Source organism: Bidens hawaiensis, unplaced genomic scaffold, assembly GCF_021521415.1.
Source record: "Bidens hawaiensis isolate Kalapana, Puna unplaced genomic scaffold, B.hawaiensis_p1.1 tig00001960_1, whole genome shotgun sequence".
NCBI classification, from domain to species: Eukaryota; Viridiplantae; Streptophyta; class Magnoliopsida; order Asterales; family Asteraceae; genus Bidens; species Bidens hawaiensis.
Window position 1 is genome coordinate 3,112,610 of NW_027491108.1, and position 8,635 is coordinate 3,121,244.

Sequence of the window (8,635 nt, forward strand, 5' to 3'; positions counted from 1 at the left end):
TTCCAAGGTTTGGATCAATTTCTCAAAATTATAAAAGTTTTAATTATTCGACTCCCTCTAAACATGAGCTCCTTCTAAGCGGGACAATATTTTTTGGAATATTTTCAGGTTTTCTTAAAATAACATAAAATCTTTTTGGAAAGTCAAATGACTTGTTTTTGCTTTTCTTGAAATAAATTGAAAATATTTTGGGTGATTAAACTAAACTCATTTTCTCCCTCTAAAATTGTGACATATTTGAAAAATATATACAATTTTAAAACAAAAAGGATATATAGGTTGTTTTAATCAAAATTGATCATGCTGAGCGAATCGACCAGAAATTCAAATCGGTCATGATCGATGGCTTTAGTGAAAAGGTCAGCAAAGTTGTTGTCATGGGCTATCTTAAGCATACATTATCACATTGTATAACAAAGTTGAAGAGATTCAAACCGAGACCCAACAGCTGATGCTGGATCCATCACTTTGAGAGAAGTAGTTGGACAAGGTTAGTTTGAGAAACGCTCAATAAGTTGTGGTTGAGCCATTTGAACAAGGTTGGCGTTGTTGAAGCACAAAGTACCATATGAAACACATCCCTTCCTTGAAGCTTGTCCTCCCATCTCGCTTATAAAAGACTTGAATACGCCATCGATTTGTTTAACATCAAACAGCAAGGGTTCGTATCCCATCATACGTCGGGTGCAATCATTATCTAAGTACCGAATGCTATTGATAGTCCTCCTTGATTGACCCTGCATTCACTAAGCGTTTAAATAGACATGGGTTCCCGGGATACTTAAGTCCCGGGGGGGCAACCGTAAACCGACCAAACTTAATTTTATTTCCTGAAAACCATTTATTTCTTGGTGCAACCTCACTTGATGAAGAACAGTCCTTAGAAATCCAAGTAAAAACTTGATTATTGGGTTTTGGCAATTTTGGACTTTTTTTTTCTTGATTTTAAAATTGTTTTTGGTGAATTCTCAGACTTTACAGTCTTAGTATCCTTTTTTATTTTATCCTTCTAGGATTTCTAAAAAGGTTTCTTTTTGTGTTTTACTTTATTTACTTTGGATCTCACATCCATTTTACTGGGTAGCTTGATCAGTCCTTGAATCAGGGCTACTGAAAGCTCATTTTAGGGATTGACTTAGCAGCCTTTGAATATCAATTTGTTGCTTGAACCAATGCTTGCAATGTCTTGCAACATAAGAAGAGTAACCACACACAAAACAACACTTTCTCCTAGGAGTGCCATATAACTCATCTGACCTATAATGTGGTTGGTGTGGTGGGAAAGGTGATCCTTGGAAAGAAACATGATTATAAAACACATTTGTGTAATACGGATCAACAAAATTTTGTTGATAATGACCATAGTAGTTGTTGTCACAGAAGTTGTATAACTGAGGATTTTTTAATTGATTGGTTGTTTGAGAAAATGATCGTTTATTTGGTGGAACATATTTACACAAAGTACTAGTCTTCTCATATTCAAATTTTTTTTGCTTTTACTTGAATTATCCCCAGTATCACAACTTGATGATGAACAACTTGATATGTTCACCTCAACATGCCTACTTTCATTGTCACATTTTTCAACAAAAGTTTCATCACAAACGGTTTCATGATCACAACTCGTGTTCGTTTCCACCGATCCACTTTCTTCAACACAACCTCTAAGCATGATGAATCACCGCTAGAATCAACAATTACAGGTATTAGAGCAGTTGCTTCAGAAGCTGGAGGAACAAATGTTACTGAATTTGGTACATGACCAATTCCATATACCATCTCTTCCTATGGAGGGGTGTTATAACTAAAGTGAGGTAGGCTAGTGTTGTTATCATTCAACGGTGGAGGCACGGCTGAATAGTCATAGCCTAGACCCGACTTTTGTTTAGCACTCCTCAGTGCTCCAAGAATATCATTTAACTTACCTGACGCTAACTCAAATTTTCAATAGCTAATTCATGTTTTTCAGAAGTTGAATTTTTATCAGAAAGCTCGGCTTCTAAGCTTTCAATTTTAGCTTTTAAATTTAACTATTTTTTTATAATATTCAACTTCCTTTTGAGATTGAAAAATTTTGAGTCTCAAATTTGCAACGTCATCATGGAGAGTTTTTATATTTGCGGTGTAAATCTTATCAACTTTGAAATATTGATCGTTCAGACTCTTTAGCTGTGAGTTCTCTTTTAAAACAACATCATTGTTCGGTCTATAGAAATTAACTTTGTAAATGAATGCCTGTGTGCACAGATTTGTGTGTACCTTGGAAAGGATAGGACATGCATGACTGCTTCCACCTGTAGCACTTGTCCCAACTTTATTTTCTTTAGACTGATTGTTTAATCGGAGCTTATCTTCCATTATTTCAAAAGACTTGATGGTAGAAGTTAACTATGAGAGTGCTATGGTATTCAGGTTTGCGGTTCTCTTGATGGTGACCACATTGCTGTTCCATGTATAAGGCAGTGAATCAAATAGCTTCATGTTTATCTCAGACAAACCATCAATGATACCGGCACTTCTCATTTTGGTGACGATCGGGTTAATGAGAGAGTCAGCTAAGTCTCTTTTAATATGTTTAAACATGTCGAATTCTGCTTGTAACATTTTCTTTCGGCTTTCTTCCATATCCAGATTTCCTCCAAGCTCAGGTTCGTAAGATATTTTTTTTAACTCGATTAGATTTTTTTTTAGTGGAAAGGAAAAAAATTGAAGGTTTTTTTTTTTTTTTGCTAAAGTGCCGCGTTGCTACACTGTCCATGCGACTTGTTGCTACAGTATTCGCATGCTACAATGAATCGCATACTACAGTTTTTTTTAAGTATAGCACATAAACTTCCAAAAAGTCAAAAAGACTTTAATCTAAAAACTTATAAATCGGCCTAGATTTGAGTTTTTAAGCCGAATCTGAGCTCAGATACAAAAACTTAAAACACCAAAATGTAAATTTGATTATTCTCGTGTATTTCTAAGGCGTAAGGGACTTCAAAAGAGGTGAGTAACACTAAATCAACCTCAAATCCAACAAAAACTAAGATAAAAATCCGAAAAGTTTGACCCGAAAATCACCAAAAGTAGAGCTAAAATCTCTGATACCACTTGTAGGTCCTATAGATGGATCTCATAACTTTACTCGGATCAATCCGTGTTGTTGGTTAGCGGAAATCACCGACAACACTCGGATCTTAGTTTTGTTATTATAAAAGAGAAAAAAAGATGAAGTATGGAGAGAGCTTCTTTTATTTCCAAGAGAGTTGTTTTGTGTTGTGTTGAATTGTTGTTGTTGGAAAAATGGGTAAAGTGACCCTTTTATAGGGTCCCCATTTCTCCAAAGTATACATAATAAACTTACGAAATAAATGTACCTAGTATGTAATACATCGACTAAAAGCAAACTAGAACGACATACACAATCCTAATAACAATATAGAATATTGGCCCTACATGTCTTCGCAAGTACCTGAAACCCAAATACCCGAAACGCAATTCATCGTAAAAGAAGTCATAAAAAAAAGAATCCTGCTGACGATCAAACAACTACTGAAAAGGCTGAAAGACAAAGGTGGGAAGCGGATGAGGAATTGTTGTTAGTGCATGCGTGGATCGACTCATCCGAAGACTCAATTCAAGGTAAACCATAAAAATATTTATATATGTTCCATGTTTTATTTTTTTGTTTACTAATACTAAGCTTTTATATGCATGGAAGGTAACGGTAAACTTAGCCCTGAGTTTTAGAAAGAAATACGTACTAAGTTCTTTGCTACAATGGGTTGAGGTGCCTATAGCGGGAATGATTCCTTCTACACCAAATGGAAGGCAATACGCAAAAAAATAACCAACTTCACCAACATTCACATCCGCGTTAACAACAATAGAAAAGGCGGCATGAGCGATGCCAACGTGATGGAGGCTTGCTTAAAACAATACAAGGCCGTTTATAATTGAGATTTCAATATGGTGGAAATTTGGAGACAATGCACAAGCTCGCCAAAGTGGCATGCAGTCCCGACATCATCACCACGACCGTCCAAACGGTCAAAGACAACGTCCACTTCAGCCAATCAATCGCCATCTCAACCCATGTCGGATGGTCGTTGTCAGCTTAATCTTAACGAGTGTGGTCCCGAATTTATTTTTGATGAACCGGATGAGTTACCACGTCCTGTAGAAAGAGATAATGTGACTTTCGACAATTTCAGGTTTTGTTTGTATTCGTTTTTGTATTTGTTTATTATATAAACCGACCCGATTTGTAAACCGAAGCTTATGTTATATTCAAAATGATGGATTTATGTTACAAGCCATTAACTACTCCAACTCTTCCCGTCACAACAATAACAACAACAACAACAAACCCAAACCAACTACCGAAACTATGCCGTTACCCAACCCCAACCTCAACAACAAACCCAAATTCCACCCCAAACCCGAAAACCCTATACCGGTACTGCCCCACTATGCAACATTTGCCAACTCCATCACCCACCAAACATGCCTAGTCGCCATTGTACCATTTGTAACCGACTTGGTCATCTCAACACCACATGCCGATCCGCACAACGAACCCAACCTAACCAACCAAACCAACCAAGAACTTTTCCTCAAAATACTCAACACCGATATGCACCCTACCCACCAAACCAACCTCAACAACCCCGAGCTTGCTACAATTGCGGTGACCCTAACCATTTCCGCAACAATTGTCCTCGCCTCATCCTTACTAACCAAACCATGACCGCACCTTACTACCAAACCCAAGCTTACCAGGTTCAAACCTACCAACCTCAACTTTCCCAACTCAATGCACCACTCATCCAACCCATCCAAGCCATACAAGAACCACATCCTCCATCACCGCAAGCACCTCAAGTCAACCTAGGCAATCAAGGACGAGCTTTCATGATGAATGTTAATCAAGCTCAAGCGGCAAACGATGTTGTGAACGGTATGTTTTTAGTGAACCAACATTTGGCTTCCATTTTATTTGATACGGGTGTCGATAGAAGTTTCATTTCTTTGAAATTTGAGTTGAAAATTGCCGTGTCTCGAACCAAGCTTTCCCGATCGTTTTCTGTTGAAGTTGTCAATGGGAACTCCATCACCATAAATTCCGTCGTCCGCGATTGTACTCTCGTTCTTGCTAACCATAAATTCTCCATCGATCTCATCCCGATGCAAATAGGAAGTTTCGATGTCATAGTAGGCATGGATTGGTTATCTTTGCACCGTGCCGAAGTTGTTTGCTTCGATAAATTCATTCGCATTCCGCTTGTCAACGGTAAATTCCTTAAGGTCTTCGGAAAAGCTACTTCGAGAAGGCTTAATCTCATGTCGTGCTCTCAATCACAAAAATACTTACGCCAAAAGTATGCTCCGCTCCTAGCTCTCTTGGCGACAAAAGAAAAAAAGGAAAGGAAAATCCAAGATATTTCTATTGTTTGTGATTTCCTCGATGTCTTTCCCGACCATGTCACAGGTCTTCCACCCGTTCGTCCGATTGAATTTCGAATCGATCTTGTGCCCGGCGCGATGCCCGTGGCCAAGGCTCCTTACCGTTTAGCCCCGTCAGAAATGCATGAATTATCGAACCAACTCGAAGAACTTTCCAATAAAGGTTTCCTTCGTCCTAGCTCTTCTCCTTGGGGCGCTCATGTTCTCTTCGTGAAAAAGAAGGATGGTTCGTTTCGTATGTGCATCGATTATAGGGAACTTAACAAACTCACCATTAAAAATCGTTATCCCTTGCCACGAATCGACGACCTATTGACCAACTTCAAGGCGCAACTTGCTTCTCCAAAATCGATCTTCGATCAGGTTATCATCAATTGCGTGTTCGCGAAGAAGACATTTCAAAAACCGCTTTCCGTACTCGATATGGGCATTTCGAATTTTTGGTTATGCCCTTCGGGTTAACAAATGCACCCGCGGTGTTTATGGACCTCATGAACCGCGTTTTCAAACCATTCCTCGATAAATTCGTTATTATCTTTATTGATGACATTCTTATCTTTTCCAAATCCAAAGCCGAACACGAGCATCATTTGCGTTCCATTCTCGAACTTCTTAGAAACGAACGACTTTATGCCAAGTTCTCCAAATGCGAATTTTGGCTCGAGCAAGTTAAATTTTTGGGACATATCGTAAACAACAAAGGTATTCATCTTGATCCTTGTGACATTCGTCAAATTTCGATTCGTATTTGTATTTGTAAACCCGACCCGATGGGTCGTTTCGATGTATTAAATGTTTTAATAAAGTGATTCTCGACATTTAATGTTCATTATTCGTTGTTCTTTGTTATAAATTCCCGAGCCTTAACGTACGAGTAAACGCATAAATAATCCAAAACCGAACACTATTTAATTCGATTATTTAGTTTAGGGTTAAAAGTGTAAAATTTGAAAACTTATTTTAACTTAAAAGAATTTAAAATTTCATTTAAAAGGTTATGAAACTTGAGGGACCAGAAATGAAAATAATTCAAATTATATTATTAAAATACCCAACCCTAGCCGCCTCCCCCCCTCTCTTCCTCGTTTTTCCGGCCCGGTTTTCCGGCCACCGGAAAACGGCTCCGGCCGCCTCCAACCTTCCTTTAAGACTTTTTTTATATAAAATAAGTTATATAAAACTCAATTATCTTCGTAAATACACCCTAACAACCTATTTAATTATCGTATAACAACCTATAAATCGCGATTAATACCCGTGATCCTCGCCGAAAAATCTGGATAACCAAATCAACGAATTAATGCGTATACGCTCCACCACGTAGTATAAATAGAACCCAAACCTTCGTCACAACTTGCTCATCCTCTCCAACCCCCCCTCTAATACACAGATTTTCTGTAATTGGGAGATTCTTTAATTTATTTTCCGGCAACTGGGTTTCGACCAAAACGATACATTATAAGGTAATTGTTTTATGCTTTTTAGTGTTGATGAACCAACAAACAAAACCCCTAAACTTAATTGAGCAAACATGGAACAGAATCACCAATTGAAATTCTAGGGTTCTTGTTGAAGAAGATGAACCTGAAGTATATTATATTTATATATATATATATATATGTATATGTATATATATTCTTATGTTTTCAATGAATGTAAACTCAGCTCAACTGGTTAACGCGTATGGATAACAAATAAGAGACCCGGGTTCGAAACCCGGGTCACGCATGCCTTCCTTCTTTTTTTTATATAACATGTTATTATTTAACCAAAATTATTAGAAACTGTTATTATATTTAAACAAGGGAAATCAAGCATAAACAAATGTTCACCCTAGCTCAACTGGTTACACACTGCACATGTAAACCTCAAGACCCGGGTTCGAAACCCGGGTCAGCCATATTCCTTTTATTTAATTTTTCACCTAATTAATAAATCCTTTTTAATCATTAAAAATCAAAATAAATTTATAAAAAAAAAACTTTTTAAATTAAATAAAAATTATATAAATTAACTATAAAATATAACTCACCATCTCACCCTTAAAAACCAAGTTTCTCGTTTTCATAAACCGCTATTAAAAATCATTTAATAATTGCAAAGTAAACTTTAATTCTCTAAAAATCGTTTTGTTAAAGCAACAATTATATTTTCGACTTATAAACAATAGTTCAAGCTTTTCGAACATATAAATTTTGTTTTCTCGCCATTTAAGTGCTTAAATTGTATTAATAACCAAGTCGTCGTTAAAACATAAATAATAATATAATAATCTAAGAGCCATAAGATTCGTAATAAAATTATAAAATAATGACTAAATTCTAAAAATTATTCGTGCAATTAATCAACTTTAGAATCCCGTTAGAATAGCCGTTAAAAGTCGTGTTTATTCTTATTTATAGTTCGTACGGATTGACCGCTTCGGTTTCCTTTGACGCCTTCAAGTTATTCTTATTCCTTTTTCACTACAACTACTAAGGTGAGTTTTTCACCACCCCTTTTTAATTTTTTAATGTTTTGGGGTAGCATATGTATCCTTATGAAAAATTCAAGCATTGTTTCTTCTATTACAAAACTACAATTCGTATATGGACTTGTGTGTTACTTGTATTACTTGCACGAATATTACTTGCACGATTGGGAAGCCTCATTAAGTATGATCATACGCCCCCCTTTGCACTCTGGTCCATTTGTATCGAGTGGAAAAGGGCCTCATTATCCAAGTACGTTGGTTGTTACCAATTGGAAAGGACCTTACTTGCGCGATTATCCAAGTACGTTGGTTGTACCAACTGGAAAGGACTTGCTCGTTTATCACATGTCTATGAATTGTATGGTTTTTATGTACGTATTTAAACTGTGGAAACTCACCAGCTATATTTATAGTTGACCATATTTTATACATATGTTACAGGTACCGTGATTAGAGGTTGAAGTATTGAAGACACTTAGATTACTTAGGGTATTTCAATAAAAGAACTATTGTGATGGTTATGTTTTGGTTTGAACTTGTATTGTTACTTTCGAACTTGTGTTACTTGACTTATTAAATGAATTAATGTTATTATGGTCACTTAATAGTGCCACATGTGTTTGAGCAATCTGTACGTCACACTCGGGCGTTTCCGCTTAAGCCGGGGTGTTACAGATTGGTATTAGAGCCGTGGCTATAAGATAGGACATT